The sequence below is a fragment of the Camarhynchus parvulus genome, chromosome 2, assembly GCF_901933205.1.
Source record: "Camarhynchus parvulus chromosome 2, STF_HiC, whole genome shotgun sequence".
NCBI classification, from domain to species: Eukaryota; Metazoa; Chordata; class Aves; order Passeriformes; family Thraupidae; genus Camarhynchus; species Camarhynchus parvulus.
This window is the reverse complement of record NC_044572.1, coordinates 22,012,982-22,040,252: the sequence shown is the minus strand read 5'-3', so window position 1 is coordinate 22,040,252 and position 27,271 is coordinate 22,012,982.

The following is a 27,271-nucleotide window of genomic DNA, read 5'->3' as shown; positions in this document are numbered from 1 at the left end:
GCCTTACTTGCCTGTCTTTTTTTCTTCCTATGAAGGACAATCAAGCAGGATTCTTTTCATACAGAAATACCCCTTCATTCTCTGCCTGGCTTGGATCAAGCTTCCTCTGCAGTCTTTCCTTTTCCTCAGGCAATGAGAAATGCTCTGTGCTTGGGGTTGCAGCTTTTATACTTTATTTTTCCTGGTGATGGGGAAAGGACAAAATGAGAAGAGAATATTTTGCTTGCTTGGACTCATGAATCCAGTTGGTAGTACACTGAGGGAGGGGAAAAGATCTGAGGTCTATGGATAAAGAAGGAAAAACAGCCATCAGCTAAGGCAGATGGAAAGAGCACTAGCAAGACATTTGTGGTGATTTTGGACCACGACATCCTAATTCATGCTGATGTGGAAGATTTTAAATAGTGAGGGAGATTTCAAAGATTACAGAACAATGAACATGTTAGAGAGGAGCAAGAGGCCCTGGAGGGAAGCTGGGGTTAAATCACAACGAGGAATTTTTAGGCATAAGCAGCGGCAGATGCTCTACTAAGGTCTTGTCTAGGGAGGAGTTTGGCCACTGCTGTAGCTTGTAACCAATATAAATTCTCCTGTGCAAATAGTGTGCTGTGCAGTTTGCTCTCTAGGTTGCACCAGGTTACTGTGAAATCAGAGCCAATTTCCAACCTAGGAGAGGATATCACATTTGTGCCAATTACAAAGTATATGCTTTTATCCAAAACCTTGCAAGATGGGCAATCATGACAAAGTGCTGAGAGCAGAATTAGCCTCCAAGACCAGAATTAATCAAATGCCTTAGTAAATAAATTTGCTGGACAACTACTGTTGTAAACAATATAGCAAGGGCTCTTTGAATTGGCATTAAAACCACACTAATTCTTTAAACTAGTCAAATTTAATTGCATATTGTACTTTATCATGAAAATAACTGTGCTTTCTTAATATGTACTGGGGGAGAGAGGGAGAAAATTACTTCAGAACTTTCAATAAAGTATAACAGATGAGAATCAATGACATCTTGGAAATTATTTCAGTGCATGCAGATAAGATGGGAACTTAATGTGCTCTGTAACCATCAGCCAAAATAAGCCATTAGAAGTGCAAGCCATGTTACATGCCCCAGGAATCTGTAAGAAATCTATTGGCAGAAAAATATTCCCACTGAAGTTCTTGTTATTGATTTCCATGTTTCATTAAATGCATTAAAATTCTGCTGCCAGTAAGTGTTTCCCTATTGCTGTAATATGCACTTCATAAATTGTGACAGAAAACCACAGATTTGGAGTAACACCACATCTGCACTTGTGCAACACATTGCACCTGGCCCTGCACCTCATTTGCACAGAATGAAAGCTGGTAGCAGTGGAATAGCACAAAGCTTGTAGTAGCAGCATACTGAATACATACATTCAGTGTACAGATGTAGCAGCCTGCAGCTCTGCTTTTTAATTTTTATCTCCAACATGTGATGGACACAAAGAATTTTTCATTTTTATCTTCACTGAAGTGGGAAAATACTAGAATTATGACCTCTTTTGATTCAATTCACAAACAGTATTGATTTTCTAATGGAATCTGAAGTTAGCCTGTTGATTGACCTCAAGGGGGAACAAAAGTTGTCACAGTGCTGAAGAAGGAAGCAAAGAAAATTGCAACCTTACTCTGAAAGAGGTATGGATATATTGCAGCAGAGGTAAGAGCTCTGGGGTATATTCAGATTTCTGATGAAATTGCCATACTCTTATTGCCTTTTATTTTTTTTAATTTATGGATCATCCTTCCTCACTTAGTACTAGTTACCTTGAAGAGGCAGCAGATCTCCAATTGCTTAGAAGGCACTCTGCAGAATGAATTGCCCTACATTTTCTTAGCTGGAAATGTAAGTATTCATGTTTTTTAGACAACATATAAGCTACTTTATGTGACAACGATCATAACAAATAATATTTATGAATTTTTGTACATCACTATAAAGGTCTCATGGAAAGAGGGGATATTGTGAAAATATCCTCTTAGAATCAAGTTTTATATTATTTTAATTATTTGTAGATATTAAAACTGGCTTGAATAGAAATCTTCCCTCATTTTTCATAATGATTCACAAGAAAAGGAAGTTTCATTATTCTTTCTATTTCCTGGAAAAAAATTCTGAATTCAAAAATACCACATCTACCAAACCAATTTCATTAAAAACAAAATGAAAGAAAGAAATACAAGAACTTATCTGCCAAATAAAGAGAATTTTAAAATCAAAATAAATGTGTTTATCCTCCAAACTTTAAAGAATCTGCTAAAAAGCAATATATTGAGACCATTCAAAAATAAACCACTCAAATATCCATGAGAAAATAATTTTATGAGAAACTAACTGGTCTAATGAGGTTTTCTCTGTGAAAATTTTTCCAATGGCAACATTGTATTATCACTGGTCAGTGCAGCATCACTGAGGGAGCTGCAGACGTGGGACTGTGCGTAGGAAGTGGAGTTGTACACACGAAGGACCTGCACACTGAGCAGGCAGACAGTGTGTGTGGGTGTTAGCTTCTCAATAAAACTTTCAGGACTTTCATTTTAGGCAGCAGCAACCCAATTTAATCCAAGTACACATTGCAAATACTCATTATGGCCTGTTCCCTCCTTGAAGGTCTCTTCCCTGCCCTCAGAAGCTTTCAGGACCCATCCTCCCAGGAGAGCTGGTCTGGAAAGGCTCTGAGGAGCTATATGTGCTGCGTGTTTATTTGTGTAGTGCATATACAGTTGTAATCACAGGCATCCGTCAGCTGTGAGTTCCAGTGCTCTGATTTAAAGAATTTGTGCTGAAAAGGGACACAATGAAATTACTCTATGACAAAAAGGAGACAAAGGGAAAGTGTTAAGACCAAGAATTATCTTTCCTAATTTTCATGATTTATAAGTTTGTCTGAGCTATTCCTGCAACATTTACATCTTAGTCCAAGCTATTTGTTTAGGCTCCCTCTACAGTCAATGATGAGAAGGAGACATCTCCACAGGATATTCATCCTCTCTCTCTTTTCCTCTCCAGTGACTCAAGGTGGGATGATTTATGTGGATGTGTGCTGCATGGAGTGCTGCAGAACAATGGCTAGCTCCCTAAGGAAACATAGCAGAAGTCTCACACTAAGCAAATCAAACTTTTTTCCCAGGCTTGTTGTTTACTTACAGAACTGTGAATTTGTCTCTCTTCTGTGTAAGCAAGAAGTCCTTGAGCAGCAATGTCTGAGTGTGCAACCTCCGCCTACCTCAGTCTCTCTGCACACTGAAGGAACAAAGGAACATAATTGCTCCTTTAGATCAAAATCTCTGATTCTGGCTACTGACCAATGTACTTTTTGCAATGCCTTGAAATCAGCATGCCAATTTTTTTTCTGATTACTTTCTGAGACAAAGCAAAGCAAGCTTCTATGCATTTGATTGCCTCAGGGAATAGTTCATACTATGTTTTATTTAGTGGCAAAACCAATCTAAGGCACTTTCACCTAGTCTGGCTAACCATTCCTATTCTTGTGCAGATTCTTCTGCCTCCTTTCGGTGATGATGTTGTTGTTTGTGCAGCATCAGAGAGAAAATAGAGGTTTTTTTCTATAATTCAATGAACATGGATACAGTCCAACACTCAGGTGGTGGCACTGGCATAATAGAGTGACTTGGGAGAATTGTTCAGAAATCAGGGAACTAAAGGAGGAAACGTTTCCATTGGCTTTGCTGCTGGTGAAAAACTAAGCTTATCCTATCTATTGACATGCACTTACAATCCTTATGATCTATTACCCTGCACCGTAGGTCTTTCGAGGTGGGAAAGGATCATTATATTTAAGTTTCCCAGAGATGGTATGTCTAGTTGTAGTGTGCCTAGAGAAACAGAGTACACACAGTCACCTAGAAAAAATGATGAAGTCACTTTCTCCCACTAAAAATGAGTATTTTTTTTTTTCAAAACATAGCTTTAACACAGAGATTTGTTGTGGGCAAGTTTATTTTACTCAAATATATCTCATTTCATCTCATATCAGATATCATTCATCTTCATGCAACCAGCTGACATAAACACCGCGATGTGTGATGGTTAACTTGACAGAAATACAATCAGAGGCTCACACTTGATCTGAATCCAGGCTGTCTTGCCAGAAGATCTGAGAGCACTAATAAACGCAGGACTTCAGAGCTGCTGTTTGACCTCAGAGTGCTTTCAGAGCGGTGAAAAATGAACTCCCAGATGACTCTACAGAGAGTAAAATTATCCAGCCTGTTCTGACCCCCTTCACCAGGCCAGCTGTAGCCAAATTCACTTTGCTAGAAACCTCTGTATTAGCTAGCAGTAGATTCATTATTTTTCTGAATGACCAGTTGGCCAGCAGCCATAGCAAAAACAAAAAACACCCTGACTTTTATATAGTGAAAAATCTCTGCAAGGTTACAAGTTGTTGTTTTTTAACAGCTATAAACTTCTGTTATTTAACCTTTAAGGTTTCTGGTAATGCTTCTCCTCCTGCAGCAAACCCTTAAACTAGTTCTCCCCAGCAAGCTGCAGGGACCATTTTGGAAGCTGAGGTGTTTCTTAAAGGGGAGAAATATAGGTAAGGAGAGAACTTCCATCATAACACCCATTTGCACTTCTTTAGTGCCTGGTATCAAAAATTCCCATTAGACTGGCAGTGCACAATATATTCTAGCTGCTCTCCCTTTTGTCCTTGACATGCCTCTTATATGTTGTGGGCCAGAGGGACTGATGAAGAGATAGCTACATCAGTTTTATGCCAGCTGCAGATTTCTCCATTCTAGTTCAATCCTCTGCTGCACATTAAATGCTACTTCTAGGTCCCTTTATGTTGCTCAGGTGGGTGGACTTCAGCACAGGCTTGAATCTGACCCTCAGAGAGCACTGCATTATTTGAGTTCTGTGATTTGTGTCGGCTTTAACGGTTGTTGTTTGGCTAAAATCCTGCCTGCAGTTTGAAAGTTCAGTTTGAATTTTGCCTTCGTCTCCCTCTTTGATCGTGACTGTGTCTAAAGTCTAATTCAACAAATCTTATTTGCCCTCTTTCTCTGACACTTGTTTAACCCCAGTGGTTTAACTCTGAAGCTTAGACCACAGTGCTCTGACTAAGGAGGGAAAGAAGATGATGAAAAGACTGTGGTAGATTGCATATGAGGAGACTATACAACAAATTAAATCTGAAACATTTTAGGAGTTTTTGCTGCAACTGGTAAAGTTGACTAACGTCAGCAGGCAGCACTTAGGGGATCTGTAGTTTTAATTGTAAATAGTCTGACACTTTATTAAAAGTCACTCCATAAATCTTTTTCTTTCCCGTAATTAATTGTTCTCTCCTACCTCACTTGTCTGACAAGCTGTCTGCAATGCATACAAGGAAAATACAAAAGTCTTTTATCTGTCAGCAAAAGGAATGTGTATCCTTGTAGCACAGTGCAATTGAAAGGGTAAATAAAATTTTCATGTGGTAGAAGAAATTCTAGTGTTTTCATATGTTTTCAATTATGTTATTATTTTTGGTTTTAACAATGACTGCAGTATATTGCACCAAGAATGCCTCTGCTGCTTCCTAAAGCAGCTGGACACACTTGATAGATTACAAACTTTCGGGCTGAGGGAGCTAATCCTGAAAAATTATTTTTGCACAGCATTTTTTCTAGTGTAAGACACTAAACTACTTACTAGAGTGAGGCACTTCTGGAAGAAGTTCTAAGAGATAGACTGTTAAAAACAGAGATGTAGAGATCATTAAGGCCTTGAATATACTAAAAAAAACAAACCAAAAAAAACAAACCAAAAAAAACCCCAAAAAACTAAACCAAAACCAATGTAAGAACAGTCCTTGGTCTTGATCTTGATCTTGATCTTAATCTTGACGGCTTGCATGTGGGAGCAACAAGAAAGAAAGCTATCACTACAATGCTTGCAGTAAATGTGAAAGGGCCCCAAAAAACCCTAAAGGGCTTGAAAATATAGAAGAGGGAAAACAGATTCCCCTAAAGAGAAATATAGAATATGCTGCATTTTTGCAGCCAAAATTTCAATATCCCTTCCTTCATTGTGACTGCATACTTTCTAGGGACCATTTACTGCTGACATCACTTTACCCTACAAGAATTTTTTCCACAAATCATGTACTTTGTCAACATCTTCATCTTTTTGTGTACACAGACAGCTAAGTTACAGCCAGGCTGACTGGATACCCACCATTACAGGGGAAAAAAAGTTTTGTTTTTAAATGGAAAACAAAGTTTTACTAAATTGAGAGTAACATTCAAGCTTCCCTCAGAATGAGACCCTGAAACAAGATACCAGAAGATAAGAGAATTTAAAGCCCCTGCCTCTGACACAACCAAGCCAAATCACCTGATTTTCTGTGCATTTCATAGTTTCTGATTTTCAGTAAGAATGGTTAAAAATGTTAAAATCAATTAAATATAGAGGCAGAAGAGGGATTGTTAGCCCCATCAGTTGTATTATCAGTATTCCATATGTTGTTCTCGAAGAACTAATGACCAGCTATCAGCTCTTGTTTTGGTAAATTGTCCATATGGTGATTTTTTTCTTATTTGGAGCATCCTCTCCTCTTACAATATCTTAGAGATGCTGTCATGTGCTCAAACTGAACAACCTTGAATGTCTGAAATACAAATAAATATTTGTACTTCATCACTTCTACAGTCTGACAGAAGATGCTTTGTTTACTTAAACATAAGGGCTGGAGAAAGAAATCCAACTCCAAAGAGCAAAAGAATGAAAGAACTTGTAAGCTACTGTAGCCATAAGTGATGAAGGGCTGTAAGAAAACAGCATTATCAAAGGCAAATGCTTAGGGAATAAAACAATTACAAAAAGTAAAGTTTGAGGAGTTTTAGTTTCAGAAGATTTTGAGGGGTAAGCCATCATGTCACGGGAGGGAGCAGGGGAATAGATTACAGCTGTTTGATTGCCAATGCCACAGAACAACTAAAAAAGGAATGCATCACAGGTCTAAAATTGCTTTTAGTCATTTTAATGAGTTTGTGGGGAGATTTTCCTATTCTGTTTTTTTGGGTTTTGTGGTGTTTTGGGGGAGGGTCTTGAGGGGACAAGCTTTTAGGACTATATAACCAGTCTTAACTTTTTGTCTTTGGTCAAGTAAATTTGGTTAACTTGTTTCCCATAAGCTTTTCTGCTCTTTGACCAAGCAGAATAATATATATAAAATATTATATGTATAATATGTAACAGAGTGTATGAAGTATAAGGTAAAAAGGCTTATATTGTATTGTATTATCTTGAATTTTGTTATGTTATATATTTTATATATGTTGGTTTTCACAAAATTTAAGTTCATGAGACAGCATAACGCACAAGCCACCCTTTGCAGACTCTGGCAGCTGGGTTAGATATCAGCGCCTTCAGGAGCAGTGTATCTCCCTTCTGGCTGCAAGAGGCACTGCAAAGGTTTGCATTGCCAGTTCTGAATTACAAAGAGAAACTTTTGCTCATTGGTCTAAACCACAGCTCCTCTGGGAAGCTCAAGGCCTTGAAGGACAGTTCACTGGAAGAGACTAAGGGTCCATCTGTCCTGCCTGCGACAGTGGCCAGGAGTGACAGGCATTGTAAGAGCAGAAGTGCTCTCAGGTTCCAGCGACCTGTAGGAGACTTCTAAATCAGAGATGCCTTCCTGTTTCTTAACAGCTGTTGTAGGAAGTTCTTTCCACACATTGGTCCAGTCCACTGTGTTACTGTGCGGTAATCTGAAACCTTCTGAACAGAGAGAAACATAGACTTCCCAGGTTTTCCTGGGGAAGGCTGTGAGAAAGCTCAGAGAAAGAATTAAAACAATTCTTATCTTCATTTGCTGCTCCTGTTGTTGTGCACATGTGGAATGTGTTATGGAGATTATTTACCAAAGAGGGCTTTCCTAATTGGACTCTGGTGATGGTGTTTTGATTCTTTGACCAATTGGATCCATGTGTGTATTGGACTGCCTGCCAAGGGCGATGGGTTTTTCTTAGTAGTATATAGTATAGGGTAGTATAGTATAATATAGTACAGCTTAATAAAGTGATTGATCCACCTTCTGCAATCATGGAGTCAATGCACATTATTCCCCACTCAGGGGGCTTGCTGCTACTATATTACTGCATCTCCGTGCAGGGGGATACACAGTTTAAACAGAAGCAGTGTGAAAAAAATGTCTCCTGTTGATTATTTTGAACATATAATCTCTCAATTTCATTTGATTCTGGCTTTTTTTTCTTTTCAGATAGCAAGAAACGATGAACAGCTGCTACAGCTGCTCCCTCTTCACTTACCCTTGTAATCTGTATTGTTGTGGATTCCCATCGCAGCTACCTGATTAGTTTCATTGCTCAAAAAGAAACATTCCAAACCTTAGACCTTATTTCTCCTCTCTGAACTTTTTTTAGTACCACTAAGTTCTGCTTGAAGTGAAGATGACCAATTCTAGATCACATTTCAAGATACATTCACAGTATGGATTAATGGTTTGAGAACATTTTCCTGCTTTGTTTTTCATTTTTTCCCAGTAATTGCTACAATACACAGTAGGAATTTTTATCCACTATTGACAATTGTACCGATGTTTGAAAATACCTATTATTATAACCACAAGCTTTCTTTCCTGCATGAAAATTGGTAGTTTAGGATCCATTGTCTCTGACTGCTTTTCCCCTTCATATTTATTATATAGAATGTAATCTGTCATCCTATTGCCTGCTTAGCACCATGACATTTTTCCCCAGCTCTTCGCAATCAGCTTTCATTTTTATTACCCTGAATAATCTTGCATCATCATTAGTCTCCTTGTTCTCCATTCTTTTCCATTTCTGTATACTCCAAAGATCCCAGTGATCTATGGCTTTCATCCATTGTGAAGCCCAAACATTCATTCCTTCTCTTTGTTTCTTGCCTGTTAACCTGTTGTTAATCTATAATATGACTCCCTTCTCTCCCACAGACAGCTTAATTTCAAGAGCTCATGATACCAACTGCCCCCAGATTTATCACAGAGTAAAGGAGGATGATACTTATCGACTTTATAAAATGCCTTCACATCTGTAGATGCTAGCAATTAATATTAGCTAGGAAATCTGTATTGCCTTAGATAAAAGATATAAGAAATGGAACGGAAGGAGCAGGAATTTGAGAAATGCATGGTGCCATGAGTAGAGGTCGGTCTGCTATACAAAAATCAGTTGTACCCATCTTAGCCTGAGGCTTTTTGAGTTTTAGCAGAGTTATTGCTAGACTAATTTCTCTGTGTGTAAAATGGGCTTCCAACTGTGATTGTGTCAAGGTTAAATAAATGCGGGTCTGGTAGCTTATCAAAAAGGTGCCAAAGAAAGATGAGTCTGCTAGGCTGTGAGTACAGGTCCTGACAGATTTGTGTATTAAGTTCCCGGAATCTTCAGTGGTTCAGTCATCTGACATTTCACTGAGGGATTTGATGTCTGTTGCTTTTTTATTTTGCTAGGAAGTAACCCTCTAACAGCCTGGAGATAGAACTGCCAAACAAAAAAAAGAAATAGCACATTTTCTCATGTAAATTTATCTCCTCTTTATTTCCAAATAAATTTGAGCATTTCTTCCTCAAAATTTTCCCATCTTTTTATTTTTTTAATAAATATTTGCACAGCTTTCCCCAGAGTAACATGTTTAGCTATGTAGTGTATCACCTTACTAAATACAAATTAAAAGTGGGTTAAAATGTCACTATTAGTATTTTTGCCTACTCCATAATTAAGGTTTTGCCTTGGCCAAAGTTAGGATCCATGCCATCTGCTCTTCATGTCAGCTGCTAGCATTCCACTGATTCTAAGAGGACTCTTTTAGGACCTTAAAGAGCAGAAATACTTTTTATTTTTTGCCTCTGAGATGTTACACAAATGACAAAATGTGAGATGGAAAGACAATGTAAACAAAAGACAATCTGACTGCAGCAGCTTGCAGGACTGAAATGAGATGTAAGTAACAATTGAGTAGTGTATGGGAGATTTGGGTAAATAAAATTTTGCAGTTATTTTAATTATCCTTTATTATATTAGCTATACTCAAGGAAATTGGTAAAATTGTGAATTCTACTTGGATAATGCCCTTGGTGAAGACAATCAAAATATCATTGTGCAAAAGAGTTTTAATACCTTGTTTTGGAATCTAAACCATTCAAATCACTTTTGCAGCTTTTGAAGTTCATGTGGTTTAGTTCCTTCTGGTGTTATGGACAGCTAAGGGCAGGGACACCTCCTTGCTGTCACACAAGCAATCTGCAACCCCTCTCCAAAAACTCCTGTCTTCTGCTTTTGTGCCGTTGTTTCACCAAACAAGGGTTATAAATACAACACGCCTAGATCATGTATCAGGTCAAAAATGAAACCTCTGAGCGCAAAGAAGTAAAAAACTCTAAACAGTGTTTCAAACAGAACTCAAAAGACCTTCAGAAGTAGCAAGATTGATGTTCAAAGACATGAGGTAACAGGGCCAACCCGTGTAGTTCCTGGCTGCTGTAATAAATCTCCCTCTGAAGCACATAGACAGTGGAGCCAAGAACAGAGGCAGGTGTTAACATCCCAGTCCAGCTCAGATGTTGTTTACATCCCCTTGCAGTTCAGAAGACATTTGTCATTAATACATAATATCAACCTTTGCAAATTTTTAGAGGTATTGTTATCTTTTCTGCCCCTGACTGCAATGCTTGTCATTCACAGACACCACACAGGTCTCCATAGATCTTTTCTTGGTCTACATTGTTGAGGAATTGAGATCATAATAGTGATTTAAACAGGTTCTGGTTTCTTATTCTACTTATTTATTATATTTTACTTGGTTTATTTATAAATACAAACATTTATGGCTGTATAAAATGTGTCTAAAAGCTGAGCATGTTATGCATCTTCCGAACACTTCTTTAAAAATACATTTTTTCAGGTTGAACCCTGACAAAGAGTATCTGGGGGGAAAAATATCAAGTGGTTACATTTACTTGAATACCACCCAACTGCCCAGATTAGTTCATCTTGGAAGGAAGCAGATGTAATTAAGCACAGTGGATTGAATGTTGAATTCAATAAAATGCCTCAGTAAGTTAATGAAAAATAATTTTTATCAAGGACAGAAATCTGTAGATTCAAAATACATTTATTCCTCCCTACAAACTTGATCTACAAGAATCTTCTATTCAATTATTGAAAAAGGCTGAAAACAGATAAGCTGGTTAATAAAAGCTGGGAAACCCTGTGAAATCTCATTATATGTTTTCCTAATCTATATAATAGATTCATCTATGTGATAATGTTTTTTATCCTTGGCAATTTCTTGATAGGTACCTAGTGTACATAGAAAACTATTTCTATGGATAAGTCACAGAAAAGGTCTGAGACAAGACCAGATCATTCATTAGATCTTCATATTTCTTCAATGAGAAAAAAGAAACTGTAATAACATCTTTGCAAATGGTTACAATTCTGAGATAGAAATTTGTGCATCCAGATTAGCATAAAGTATGAATGATAGAGATCTCATTATGTGATTATGCAAATATGCATTTATTGCACAATTACAAGCATCTATGGTGATGAAATATAATTAATTCTATGACTTGGTTTACTTTCTGAATGTAATGTCATTGGTTACTAGAGGCCCATAGACGTGCTTCTTCTTTTGATTCACTGACGTTTTAATATTATGGGGGAATTATGAATTAGTGTAACAACAGATTATAAAAGCAGATGGAATAAACGTAACTGAAGCCAATATGATTTACACAGCTTCAGACTTAACAGTTAGTGTATTGATCCAGTTATAAATGTTTTGCTCCATGATGTAGAGTTCTGTTTGGAAGAAAACTTTAAAAAACAATTATATATCTGTAAAAGACCCTCTAAGCATGTGTCTTAAAATGTTAAGTTGTACTGACCCAAAACTAAGCAGTGGAAGGTAATTTTGGGCTACCAAAGACACAGCTTTACTGGCCCGCTTGGGAAATAAGGGACAGGCATTGCCAGCTGGAGACTTGGAGAGTACAATCTAGTTTATTTTCCTTAAATGACCAATACAGGAGTCCCTTCTAGAGACCCAAAGATATCCTACCTGCTGCAAACAACCATATGGGGACAGATCAAGGGCTTTTTGAGGGAGTTTATCTCTTTCTGTCGGTTATAGGAAGAGCCTTGTTGTCTAACTCAAAGGCAGTGCACTCTGTGGAGGTGTTTAATAAAGATGAATCTTTCCTGTGTATGGGAGGCATGTTTGCAGGAGCACTGGGTAGGTATAACAGCTTAGACAAGTAAAAAGGAGCGGCTTGTTCTCTTCACTATAATATCTCTTATATGTTTCAGGTATAAGTCCCAAGGTGTGACACAGCAGTTTTGAAATACCCTGCTTGGTCAGTCTGCCCTGAGTGCTGGGACTAGTTGCTACCTGTGCAGGACAGCTGGGGTTTTCCACAGCCACTTCCCAGTTTCTTGGGACTAGTATATCTTGTGTGAAGTCCTTCACCATCATCTCCATAAAAATCAGAGTGGTTGAACTTGGAAGAGACCTCTGGGCATCACCTGGTCCAGTTCCCTCAGCTCAAGCAGGACCACTTGGAGCCATTTGCCCAGGACTCTATCCAGATGGCTCTTGGACATCTCCAAGGCTGGAGAGTCCACAACCTCCCTGGGTAACCTGTGCCAGTGCTTAGTCAGCCCACAGGGAACACTTCTGTGTTTCTGCTTGTGTCTGTGATCCTGGCACTGGGAACTGAAAAGAGCCTCTCTTCACCCTTTTTGCTCCCTTCAGGTGTTTCCCTGAGCCTCCTCTTCTCCAGGCTAAACAGTTCCAGGTCTCAGCCTTTTCTCATAGGAGAGATGCTCCAGTCCCTTCATCCTCTCTTTGCTAGACCCTCTCCTGCATGTCCACATCTCCCTTGTGCTGAGCCCAGAGCTGGACACAAGAGTTGTGGCCTCACCAGTGCTGAGTGAAAAGGAATTATTGACTCCCTTGACCTGCTGGTGATGCTTTGCCTAATGCAGCCTGGGACACCCCCCACCTTCTGCTGCAAGGGCACATTGCTGCCTTGGCCTCAACTTGGCTTCCACCAAGCTCTCCTGCTGCTTTCATATCGACCTGCTTTCCAGCTTTGCGGCCCCCAGTACACATTGCTGCCTGGTTTTTTCCCTCCCCGGGTACAGGACTTTGCTTGTAGAGGTCCCTCTGGACAGAAGCACAACCTTCTGGTGAGTTAGCCACTCCTCCTACACAGTCTCTATCCTGTGTTTTACTTTTCAGCAACTCACAGATTTTCTGTCTGACACTGAAAATTCTTCTGACTGACAAGGAGAACAAAGTATGATACTACCTTAACTCTATCATTGCTCTTGAGCTCAGGCTTGCTCTAGGCAAATCAGGAAATTCTAATGAATTCTGCTAATCAACCCCTGGCCTTTGCATTTGTAATGAGAGAGCTACTGCAAAATGCAGAGGAAACCTCCTCCTCCTCCTCACTTTAAACAATCATATTGTAAGGTTAAAGTGTAACTTTTCCTTCTAGCCATAACTGACTCTTTCACAGCAGAGAATCGACGGTTTTTAAGACAGCAACTGTTTCTAAAATGCAGGAAAGCTCACTTGTAGGTCTAGCAAACTTTGGATGAAAGCAGATGGAGAAAAGGTCGCCATAACCTAATCTGTCTAGTCTCTATTTTTTCACTTCAAATTTAACATGAATCTTTCTATAGATATAAAAATAAGTTCCTTTCTAAGTACTTGGAGCACTTCAAATACTAATTACAGTACTAAACCTGAGGTGTACTTTTATATCAAAAATGTGAACATCTCAGTCCAAAAATTAATTTGATTTGCTTGTTCAGAATACAGATAATTGAAGACATTTAAGAAAATACAGTTATTAAAAATCAGATTGCTTCTTATGATTGATTATTTTTAAAAGGGAATAGTCTTCCAAAAGAATACACCTGTTAGAACTCAGCTTGTGCAGGGGTGCTTGAAGTCATCCTTATTTCTTGTTTGAAAATAATATATTTCATAAAAATAGCTTATAATTGCATTCTTTTAACATTTTCCATTGGCCATGATCTTTTTATACTGAAATCATTTCTAAAAAACCACTAAGACTCATAATAGACTAGTGTTAAAGCAATGCTAAGTGCCTTTGAATATGTTGATTAACAGTGTTTATCTTTCTTGGTGATGAACTTCTGGAGCTTCCTCTGAGGGCACTATTAATTAGAAGCTGGTGTCATTGAAAATTCATGGAAGGTCTCCTCCACAATGCTGACAACACCAGAATTATTGTATATTACTGTACATTAACACAATCTATTCTCATTAATACCATCAGTAACCTATCTCTGTGCCATTTCTCAACAAAAAATTCTTCTTTTGTGGCAGTACATGTGACTTCACACCAGCTTCTTTATTGCTCTAGAGAGATGGACAAATGCATGTTTTCCACTGAAACACACACTGAGTCACCTGGGGAAGTCTCCTCTTTGTGTCAAAATAATGGATGTATTTTCATGGAGAAGTTGTAGCTTATTAAATGTACTTTCTACAGAGATTAAAGACTTTCACTTACTGAAAGACAGCTGTAAAACAACTTGCAGAGGCTCTGGAATAGTACTACATACTGCCCAACTCCACATCTCAGCTGCTAAATACTTCCCTAAGCATAACACAGCAGACCAGGCTTTCTTCTGTGCTATCTTAGGGACTGCCATCCAGGAAAACAACAGGGGGGCTGGTTTTCACATAGCTGTAACTTGTAGTTAAATCTTTTATAGCGATTGATTTGTACAGCCAAACATGAGAGCAGAGCAACTCCAATTAACAAAAACCAGAGGAGAGATAAGCTAAACATACTCCAAGTCATTATTGCACAACAGACATCATGAATAGCTTCACAGGGTACCTTACTAATATATTTCTAGAACACAGAGACATTTAAATAGTAACAGGAGAGTAACACTAGTGTTTGATAAACCTTAACGTTGTGTTGGTGCTCTATCACATAAAAATGTTTTCTGTCTCAAATGAATTTCAGGATAAAAGGAGGATAAGGAGCCTGGTTTTCTGCCAAAGCCAAAGCCAAAGGCAGCCATCCTGTTGGGTGCCAGCCAGTCTCCAGCTGTAGCTGGGACCAGCGAGCGTGGTAAGGACCTGGCTGTACATCTCTATCACAGCTGTGCAGGTGCTTCTGGCTCACCTGCTCAAAGTCCCCATAGAACTGTCAGACACATGAAACCAGGGGCTTCTAGGGCCCATCTGCCAAGTGCTGCAGTCCCAGGGTGGGCTCCAGCAGGTGGGGGCATTACATGGGAACAAGAGGCACCAGGGAGAGACACCCACAGTGCTGGGCTGGACCTGCACTCCTAAGCTTCATCTGCCAGAAGCCTGGAGCCAGCATGGGGTTTGCAGCTGGGGATGAGCAGGGGTCTTCCTCACCTGAAAAGGCATTTTCAGCAATACTTCACTCTTTTTACTCTTGCTAAACAAGCTACAGGAGTCAAGTGGGGAATGGGGCTGTAGAAGGAGCAGCCAGAGGAACTGCCAGCATCTGGGGCACAATCTAGCATGTAGATTTAGGATTTCTTTCTAGCGTAGAGGAGCTCTGAAGCTCCTATCTATCATAAGAAAATCTGTAGATCTCTTATGCACTGAACTTAAAAACACCATGTAAGAGAAGAAAAGCAGTTCAGAACAGGTTAAAACTTTCTTTTCTATCTGATTTTCTCAGAGAAGGCATGAACACAGCAATTCTCCTGTCTGCTGTCCTCTGACCCAGAAAAAATGGTTAGCTTCACACAGCCCAGTCATAAACCCCTAGTTTGCAGAGTGGAAGACTGAAATGTCATGTTCTGACATTGAATTGAAAGCCAGATAAGCCAGTTGTCTTTACTCACACCATAAAGTGTTATCATTAATAAAAACAGAGAAAAGAAATTCTGAGGAAGAAGCAAGCATTTATAATATGATCATGTAATGTGATGTGTGTATACAAATAAAAAAATGTGTATCTATATATGTGTATATAAATACATAAATAAGTATATATTTATATACAAGCTAAACATTTCTCATGCAAACTCATCTGTCAGTTCAAGAAGTAAATGAAAGTTCAGCTCTCCACTTGAAGTAAGTGCTGTAAGCCAGGTTTGGTTCACATTTTCAAGATTTATAACACTGTGATGCTTGCCAAAAATTCTTAATTAGATCAGAGGAGCAGCAAAACTGTCAGATGCAATAGCACAGTACAAGGAAGGAATAAAATATTCTGGGGTTAATTGGATAAGTTCATTCAGCCAGTTTTGCCAGGCTACTTTTCTACAATGATCCACAGACAGATAATGAGGATAGGGTTTTTCTCAGTAATAATAAAACTGATTCCTCAAGTACATTTCATTTACAAGAACTCAGAAATTGTTTATAGCTAGCATAAACCAACAATCATACCCTCCTTCCCACAGTACATATAAATTGTGAACTTCACATGAACTCACTTGCTTAGAGAGTACTTTGGGTATCTCACTTGTATGAGAATTTCATGAGAAGTGCTGCTGGCTGAGTGCTGCAGTGAGGCTGAAACCCAGTGACACCTCTAGTTGCATAAACTGTTTGAGCTTTCATGTGTTCAGAAGAAGGCTGCAACACTTGGAACGACAGAGTAAGAGATGATGGTATTAAACTCAAAAACAGCTGTTTTTTTTGAACTGATTCCTCCATTTATTTAGAGAGCTCACATAAAATATGAAGTTTGGGATGTTTTACTTGACACAGTATATTAACACAAGAAAGTTTCTAAGAAAGTATAACCCACTATTTTTAATAGAGACTATATTTTTATGGTGAGAATTTTTTGTAATAATTTTAGTGTTTTTCAGTTGGTTGTCCACCTTGTAATGGATTCAGTGCTCTAGGGACATATCTAGACGGAGAGCAGGACATTTGATTCCCAGGGTATTTGACCACAGGGAAAAAATAAACCTCATGGCTTCATGATGCAGGAGGCAAAGGCCAGCCTGTGCATTATTTTAGAGGCCCTTCCAAATCAGAGCTGAGTGCCAAATACGCAGCACAGCTATTCTATAAATGAGTTGCCTTTTGTTAAGCCCCAGCACAGCTGGTCAGGATGGTTCTGCTAATGTAATGCTTGACCAAATCATCCCCCAGCCACAGGAGAATGTTATTTCTTTACAGAAGAATGAGCACTGAGATATTCCCTTCTGAATGGAAAGAATAGAGGAGTCTTGCCATTTTATCTAAGTTTTATCTGCTGATACAATGGCTCATACTCAAAACCACCATTGGGAAGTTAACAAGTAATTTTAAGTATACCCTATGTAGCTCACCTACTAATGTGAGAATTTTTGAAAAAAAAAGTTAGAGCCAAAAAGCGTTTTGAATACCTCTGTTTGATTTCACCAGTTGTTTGGGAAGGTTTTATTCTGAAATAAAGAGCAATGATCTTCCAGAGGTTCAAACAGACATTCATCATTCAAAATACTTTCCTGTCAATAAGGGAATAGCACAAAAGAGACCTGTGTCACATCTGGTTCTGCTAAATTCTACACAGTGAAAAGCAAACTTGGAGAAGTAGGGCTATGAGCAGCTGCCTCAGTGGGAGCGGACATGCAGCTGGAGAGGGGCAGAAGGAATCCTCCTCACCATGTTTCTGTGTTCAAAAGGAGCTCTGGACTTACCTGAACACAGCTGGCAGCACTGCAGCTGTGCACTGCTCCAGGGTATCCTTTACTTCTTTGTGTTGTCAGACACCCCCAAGGCCTCCTCTCCTCTGCAGAGACAGCAGAGGACCTTGGATAGCCATGGCAGAAGCCACATGTAGCTTTTCTACGTGTGGCTTCTGCAACAGCAAAGAGCTGCTACCTGAAACCATTTAATTAAGCTAAGGCAGCACTATCAGCAAAAATGGAAAATTAAATAACAAAGGCATAAAAGTAATTCCTATATTACATACTAATACTCATGAGCCTCCTGTTCTTCTGAACTGAAAAGGAGAAAAACTGCAAGGGGGTGGACCCACAGAGAAAAAACATAGTAGAGCTTGTCCTTTTATTTGACAGGATACACTGCGCCCATTACACACTTTGGCCAGCCTTGATACTCTGACCTGCTATTGCAGACAGCGTTGATCCAGGGATTTTTGGATAATTTATTGTAAATTAGCATAATCTTTTCTTGTTGATTCAGGTATTGAGAAACAAAAACAAAGGATTCAGGTATTGAGAAACAAAAAAAAAAGGCTTTCCTTCTCCTTCCACAGGTTCAACTTCAGTCCAACACCACTACTCCCCTTTCCATATCTCTGCTGGTCTTATTTTCACCACATTTATCTCAGTCTTTCTCAGTCTCATTGATGGGGCAATGGGCAGCACAGGAGGTGGGTATCAGTGCATAATAGTTTCTTAAACCAGTCCCTGTTTCTCACCCTTTTCCTCCCCTCCTGCTCACTTGTTACTGCTCTCAGGTCCAGTGTGTGTCACCCATTGATCACAGCCCCTCAGTGGTGTCCTTGTCCCAGCATGGGCTGCCCACAAACTCAGTCTTCTCCTCCTTCCATGAATGCTCTGCAGCCATGACCCCAACAATGTCCCTTTCCTTTTGCCTATTCTGTTTTTGTCTCTCCAAAAGTGTCTCCTCATAGTCCCCCTCACATGTTCCTGTTTTTTGTATCCTCCTGTGCCTCCTCTCAGACCTCTTTCTTATGCCTCCTGCCATGTGCCCTCACATATGTCCTTTTACATCTGCTGTGCCTTTCACAGGAGCCCTCTGCTGTCCCCTCCCAAGTGACAAACACCCTTTCCTAAGCACGTCCACATAGCGCTGCCACAGGAATTCCTGCCTGCCTTTAGTGCTGGTGGCACTGGGTTTCCTCACCATTTTGGAGACATCTGAAAACTTCTGCAACAGGGCCAAAGCAGTCCATGGCCCCATCCCACACTGGGCACCCCATCAAGTACCAGGATCAGAAGAAAAACAAGGACAAGGGGAGGGGCATTCAGCATTCCAAAAAAAGGGTGTGGGAAACATCTTGTGCATCAGTTGTCCTTTAAAGGATTGCAAATGTAATATTAAAATCACTTCTTTCTCACTCTCTCTCCCCCAGAAAGCAACAAGGGCTACGTGACACATAAGTTTTCACATCTTTGGACCTCTGAGCATAGACCACAATTGGTGCAGAATCACTGGTTCTCCTGACAAAGATATTTGTGCTTGATGGTAATAAAGTCTCATAGCCCAGAAAGCCAGAAAAGGTGCTCAGGCTGCTCAGCAGAGCTGCTGTATCAGGCTGGGACTAAGCTCATGCTGTGCAAATTGCTGAAGCCAGCTTATATCAAAATCATGGGAACTGGAATAGGAAAAAAGGCTGTTTTCTTAGGGCACCTCCACCTGAAGCCTGTGACAGATCCACTGCAAGAGACAGGAGCATTACCTACTGTGTTTTGTGCACATGGTGAGGTTTTTGAAGCAGGGCTTCAGAGGTGCCCTTTGTGAAAAGTCACCAGAAGCTGCTCCTGTATTGAACAGAGCCAGGTCCAGCTGTCTCCAAAATAAACTCACTGCTGCCCAAACCGAAGCCCATCACTGACACTGGTAGCACCTTGTCAATAGCATCCTTAACAGAGGGTAAAATACATTGCACAGCATCTGGAGAGACAGGAACAAGAAAAAAAGTAAGAGAAACATCTCTGCAGACACCAAAGTCAGTGAAAAAAAAGGGGGGAGGAGGTGGAGGAGTGCTGCAGGCACTGGAGCAGATACTACTCTGCAGCCCATGGTGCAGACCATGGTGAGGCAGGATGTCTCCCCCACAGCCCATGGAGGTCCACAAGGATGCAGACTGAAGAGCCCTGAAGGAAGCTGCAGCCTGTGGAGACCCCAGAAGTGGAGCAGGCTCTTGGCAGGAGCTATGGCCTCTGGAGGGAAGCCTACACAGGATCAGTATTTCTGGCAATATATGTAGCCCATGAGGGACTTGGAGAGCAGCTTTTGAAGAACTGCAGTCTCCAGAGAGCCACATTGCAGAAATTCATGAAGGATCACATACCATGAGTGGGACTTCATGCTGGAATGGGGAAGGGGATGAGAAGGAAGGAGTGGCAGATATGGGATATGAACAGAACACTTCCTCCATTCCCATCCTCCTGCAGGGCTCAGCAGGGAGGAAGGAGAGTGAAATTGAGCCTGGGAAGAAGGAGAGTGGGGAGAGGGTGGTTTCAGTTTTGTTACTGTTTCTCACTTGCTCTATTTTAAACTGGCAATAAATAAATTAAATTAATCTTCCCCAAGGTGAGTCTGTTTTGCCCATGATGATAATTGGTGAACAACCTCCCTTTCCTTATCTCAACCACCAAGATTTCTCATATTTTCCCCTGTCTTGCTGAGGAGGGAGAACAGCTTGAGGGGCACCTGTCAGCCAGCCAAGGCCAACCCACCACACCCACACAGCTGTTGCTATAGAGGACATTCCCACAAGACAAAATCCTTAAAATTACTCAGCTGTTTTGCAAGCAGTTACCAGGCTCCTGTCACCTGCCATCTCATCCATGACCTTGTGCCTGAAATATGAGCACATCTTCAGGACTGGAATATGTAAAATGAGGTGGAATACATGGAGTGAGGTGGAATTCAACAGCACACAGAAGAAGGTCATGCACCATGACCCAAAAACAAGAACTTCTGAAATAAAGGAGAAGCTTATTCTATAGCAATAACAGAAGAGGTGAAAGACCTGCACCAGGCAGAGTAAGGGTTACAGTGAGCCCTCACTACAGAGGGGCCATGAAATGAAAACAGTGATCCCAAGAAGTATTAAGTGATGTCTTTCTACCGGGAGAGAGACTTATTGCTGCCATTGCACAAGAACCAGATCAGGCTCATCAGGAACAGGGAACACAGCCTTCACTGCCTGTACTCAAGGGAAATTGAATTCGTTGCAATACACACAAAGGAGGGCTGCTGGGATGACCAGGTGAATTGGCAGACCAGTTTGCAATAAAAGCCTGAAAGGCCTCAGCAAAAGTGACCTCTAAAACCAGGGAATGGGTTTTTTTCTGTATGTGTGTGTGGGAGATAAACAGGAGGGGATTTGGAAGGGATGGATGGATGGATGGATGGATGGATGGATGGATGGATGGATGGATGGATGGATGGATGGATGGATGGATGGATGGATGGATGGATGGATGGATGGATGGATGAAGGAGAATAGCGGGAAGGAAAAAGACATATAAAATACAGGGTAGTGCTGGCAGAAAAACAAAAAAGAAAGAAGTAGGAAGGAGAGAAAGTTTTAAGAGCTTTTCTGTTTCAGAAATGATGAAGCAGCTTTTCAGTAGGAGGAAAAAGTGCAAGAAATATATGTTGGTTTAAGATGGTTCTTGATAAATTTATGAATAGAATTACACGTCTCATACAGGACTACAGAATTGCCTTTTTGATGACTCCCAGCAGTGTCTCCAGTCATCTGCACTGACCTGTTTTTATTAAATACAACCTATATATATTCAGACTAAATGATTTGTGATGCGTTACTGAATTCCATAGTATTACAGACTCCGTTGGAATTCTTCAGTTTTAATTCCATTTTAAAAGCCTGCCAAAAAGGTAGGGATTAAAAAGGTATACAAATGCATATGAGAAAAGATGGATAGTCAAATATGTGAGACAGATTTAAAGAAATGGTCATGCAAAGGAGAAACTAAGGAGAAGCAAACTGAAGAGAAACAAAGAATGTACAAATACTTAACAGAAAACTATAAAGAGAAGGATCAGTTACTGTCATTAGTCAAAGAGGTTGATCAATAAATGCTAATAAGTAGATTAAAATGCAGCAGGGAAAATTTATAACTAGAGGAACAGTGACATAATGAAACAACCTGCCAGTGAAGGTTACAGTATTTCCATCACCAAAGATTCAAATCTATTTTAAGAATAATGAAACCCATCCACCAATGATTCAGGCTGATGGACTGAGATGACCCAAGAGGCATCTCTTCTACCACGAATAATTCTATTCTTCTGCAAGCACACTGATGCTTAATAGAAGATGTACTTTAATGAAATGTTTCATCTTATTTTTACAAAGAAACCATGTTATAATAAATAACAAGCAGAAAGATATCTACCTGGTTTTTCCAATTAGTGGAAACTTAATGGTATTTCAGTTATCTATATTCTGGAATGTTTCTATTAAATCTTTCAATTAAATCCATTCATGCTGTAGTTCCTCCAAAAAACAATTATTTTCAAAAGCAAATCCAGTCTTCTCTCATGTCTAGCTTTAGAACAACTTACTGCACATATCTATCTAAAATATTATACATGTGTTTAAGAAACAGTAAAAAATCCCACAGGTTTCATGTAAGTTTCATATTTTATGCTTTCATATGTTTCATTATTTGTTTGCATCTTAAGTGTGTTGAAATGGACCTTGCATGTGGTTTTTATTTATTGGAAATGACACAGCACACACTACTTCCAAATACATAGGCAGTATTTCATTCCTAGCACCCCAAAGTCTAATTAAGATTATTCTCTCTTTTGCTCCCAATGTCTAATTAAGATTATTCTCTCTTTTGCTCCCTCTTGTTACTCTTCTGTAATAATCATGGTTCATCAAGAGCTGAGCATTGTGTCTATGTGGACCATGCACAGGGAATTCGTGTAATTATTAGGGGAGATACTAGAATGGAATGTACCCACTGAAATATTCATCAAATGTCAGTCAGAACATTCAGAAACCACTGGAAGAATTAGGCGGGGGTTTTCTGCCCATTTAACCAAAAATACACTGGAATCTATTAAAATAAAATCAGAAAATGTAAGTAAACCATGTACTTTGTATATTTTCTATGGACAGAAAGTTATGTAAAATTGACATCAAACTATTGCAGAAAAACCTTCTCAAGATGATGCCATGATGTCCTAAAAAGGACATCAGATCTTTCAGTCCTAATCCTGTGATGGGAAATTAGAAGAAATTAGAAGAAAAATAATCCACTTCTCAAGAGAAAGAGGCTGGTTAAAAAGAATCTTTTACTGAAAGAAAAAAGTGAGAAAGGAGTAGGATGCTAAAAACAGGTCCAGCTGAAGATCCATATTGTGGCTGCGTTATCAGTTATTTTGTGTAATTTTGTGTCCATGTCTCTCTGTTATTAATGGGATTTTTCTAGCACAGATAGAGCAGCACGGAGGGTGCAGTAAAGTTGCCTACTAAAAATATGATATCTCTCCTTACAACACAGCAAGTCCAACTGCCCTGCTCTCTGTAGGTCAAGGTAATACAAGTCAACACTTCCTTATTTTCCTAGCTGACTTCTATGTAAATCCTGCACACAGAGCTCAACCAAGATAACCAAAACCCAAGACTCAACATTTTGAAATATTGTTTATGTATACCTTCTGTCTGTAGACTTATAGCCCTCCACAGACCACAGCTGCTAGAGGTAGCTGTTATGCTTTCCATTGTTTTCCTCATTACCCAGTCAGGAAAAAAGGAATCTTAGCACTGTCCAGGACAAGTGAAGAAGAGACTTTATATGGATCAAGGAAGATGGTAACAAGTGCCACAAGGCTGTGTTATAAGACACTTTGCTTGGAGGCACATATTCTCACACATCAATCTTGTATGTGGCTCCCTGTGTCTGAAAAGTCCTCCACTCCCAGCTGGCTGATTGTAGTGTACCTGGGAAGCTGTTTATGGTGTTAACAGGCTTTACACAACAGGTGAATGAGGCAGCTGCAGAAACAACAGGAGCACAAAAAAAAACCAGTAAAAAACTCTCAACCTTTTTGGTTTCTTAGAAACACAAAAATACAGAAAGTGGAAAGGTGGTCTCTAAAAGACTTGCAAAAGGATTCTTCAGAGCTATCTGGAGTGTTATCTTAAAAATATCAAACCATTGCAGAGTTAAAAAAAAAAAAAAAAAGGTGTTTAATGTAGTGGTTCATATTAGTTCTCACATATTTCATTTCTGCAAATAGCCTTAGTTTAAAAATTTTGCCACTTTGCCTAGAAAATACCATCAGGAAATTATAAGCAGTATTAAAGGATTTAAGAGAAAATTGGATATTTTTCTTTTAGTAAAGGCTACTGTGTGCTGAATGTGTAACTTTTATGTTAGTGCTTTATCAATCCTATATCATAAAAAGAAGATGAGGATTTACTGTTCCACTTTCAAATCCTGGATGTCTTGATGACTTTTGAAATTCACAGAGTATGTTATGCCTATTTCTGTGCCAAGTGTGCAGCAGAAGTAATTTGTTTTTCTGTGTAAACAGACTGGCAGATTGCAACAAATTACAAGTTTCAAAATAGTTATCTTTCATTATGCATGCAAAAAGTTTTATAAACTATTTTTTAAGCTGCATTAGTGTTTAGCAAAACTGCTACTAAGTATTATTTGAAATAGTGATTTAAGCTAATAATAGTTGAATTGCATACTGGAGGTATGGTCCACCTAAGGAAAAATGCACCGTGTACTTAATGTTCTCCTTCTGTGTGTCTTAATATAAACTGTATTTGTTATTTGTCAGTTCCTTTCTTCCAAGAAAGAAATTCATCCAAGTGCTGTCATTCTACTCAAGGGGAATTTTTGAAGTAGGTCTGTAATTTGATATTCTGTTTCATTTTTCCTCAGGAAAAGGGGTTAAAGTTTGCTCATCAGCTTGTCCACTATGAGCATCTGCATCCTAACTCTCTCAATCTGCTCTGTTTTTTCCCAACCAGCAGAGAAAGGCCAAATTTTGGGAAGGCAAAATAAGGGGAGAGGGTTCCCACTGCCCCCAGGAGAAGGTGTCTATGCAGGTACATGAGTGCTTATGGATGCACAGAGCTCTGAAGCATGTAATGGAAAATGACAGAGAAAAAAAGGACCCTGTGGTTTAGGACATAGATTTTTTTTTGATTTTGGACATTTCCTGTGTTTCTGTGGAAAGTCCTTCTTCAGCACTACATGTCAAAGGGTATGATTTTGGATCTGAGAGGAGAGTGTGAGATGTGGAGAGAGCAGATTCTCCAGCCTGGGTGTCTCAGCACTGCACAAGCGAAGCTTCAGGATCCAGAAGAGGCCCTGAGATGTCAACAAGATAGGTCAGGTTATCAGTGAGGAATGGAAATAGCCACATGGGATTATGTATATGTCTCACAGGCAGTTCAGAGAAGATGATGGTGCAAGACAGCAATGAGAAACCCTAGGAAGCAACAAAGAGGTCACAAAGGTGGCGTTACTGTTGGGTAATCTTCCTCAAGTCTGACTTACTTTTCAGTTTGAACTGAAGAGGGATGTCATGATTCTTCTCATATCTTCTAATCTTCCTCCATTACCAACCAAAAAACTCAGTGTTATTGTTTAAATACGTCCCAGTTTTTTATCTCTTAAAAGTTATCAGCCTGGAAATGATGTGTAGAAATAAGCCAAATCAACTTCCAACACCTTAGGTACTTATGGTGGTACAGCTTCTTTCATATTTCAACACTGTAAGTATTAGGAAAAAAATTCTCATCAGTTACAAGACTCTGTATTGAGTGATGAGACATAAACGAATTTTTTAAAATTTTTTCTGCCTTCACAGACAGCGTAAGGGAAGTATACAGCTAACATGAAGATCTTCTTTGAAAATAAAAAAAGTATTTTTAAAACTATTTTGAGTACTTGGCTTGAGATCCACATTCTTGCTTACTTTTCAAGGAATTAAGTAAGTGGGATCCCCTCTTAGACCAATCTGGGCCTCATGTGTTTTAAACCTTTTCAAGTAAAGAACTGCAAAAGCCTCATTGATCTGTGGAAAAACAGCTATATAACTGGTGTTCATTTGGGTAAGACAAAAATATACAACAATGGCAGTATCCACATCAGTTACACTGAACTAGAAGAGATCTGAGGCAAAACAGCCACTTCACTTTGCTCATGAGCTCAGCTGCTAACAGAGTGAAGTTTTTTTTTCTTTAAAGACGTCTCCAGGAAAGGAACTGACAAACCGCTGTTTCTTGGAGTTAGTGTAAAGAATAATAAGCTCTTTGGGGCAGAATCTTCCAATAAGGATTTTATTCTTGATTTCCTATTAAAAAGACAGTGATTAACCTCCTCAGATACACAACGCAATTTAAACATCTAGCAATAATGACAAACTATTACAAACAACACATCTTCAGATCCTTCAATTTGATTTTAAAAAATCCCCTTGACCAAAAAAAAATTACATTGAGAAAATTAAAATAATTATGCCTTTATTTAAAATACTTAAAATTCAAATTAGAAACAAGAATATTCTACCCTCTTGAGGGACATTTATAATTCTTGTTTGCTTTATGAATGCAAATTTGTTTTATGCCTGGGCTAGTGATATACTGTGATTAGTAAATAATAATATAAAATGTTATGCCCCAAAACTGCATAACCTAACATCATGGGGCAATGCTTTCCCTGATGGGTGTATCCAGACTTACTGTTTTTGTTTGAAGAGACAGGTGTCTGGTAAGGAAGAAATGAAATGGAAAATGTAAACCTCTGAATTATTATAATTTTGAAATTAGAAAGGTCTTAGGCAAAGATATGGGAGTAGGAACTAGGATTTTCCTAGTTCTTTACTAGAAAAATTAAAAATACAAATGCAACAGAACAAGAAAAGAAAACAAACCACTGACAGAGTCAGAATATGACCTGACACCCTGTTGGTCAGGGTGTTGGTAGCAGTCCCATTAAATGGTGGCTGCAGCCCTCCTGCAGTGACAGGTGTGGTTCTGTTGGAGCAGTGATCCTGTAGAAGGGTGCAGTTTTCCTCTGAAGGTCTAGTGGTGGTGTAGATGGCCTGGTCTTCCTCTGGGAATCTAGTGGAGAAGATAGGATTCCCTGCTCCTCTGGGAATCCAGGGGGAAAAGGCTGTCTGTGGTGTTCCAAACCTCAGATTATATCCAGGTAGGAATGCTTGGCTCCTCCCTCTGGGTGGAGCATCTCACAGTGGGATGATGTAATTTTTATCAGTCATGGCCCTCAGACTCAAGTCTGATGACTCGTGTCATCAGACACTCAATGGCCCATTAACAGAAGATATCTCCTGGAGGGAGGATCAGAAAGAAAGAAAATTTCTTCTTGTGGAAGAAATAAAGAAAACTGCCAATTAACAGAAGATAATGGCCCCACTTCTAACAGATGGCAATGGAATACACATCCCCATTTCCACCCTAAGACACTCAAGCACTGGCCTAGCTACACGGTTATGACCTCCTTC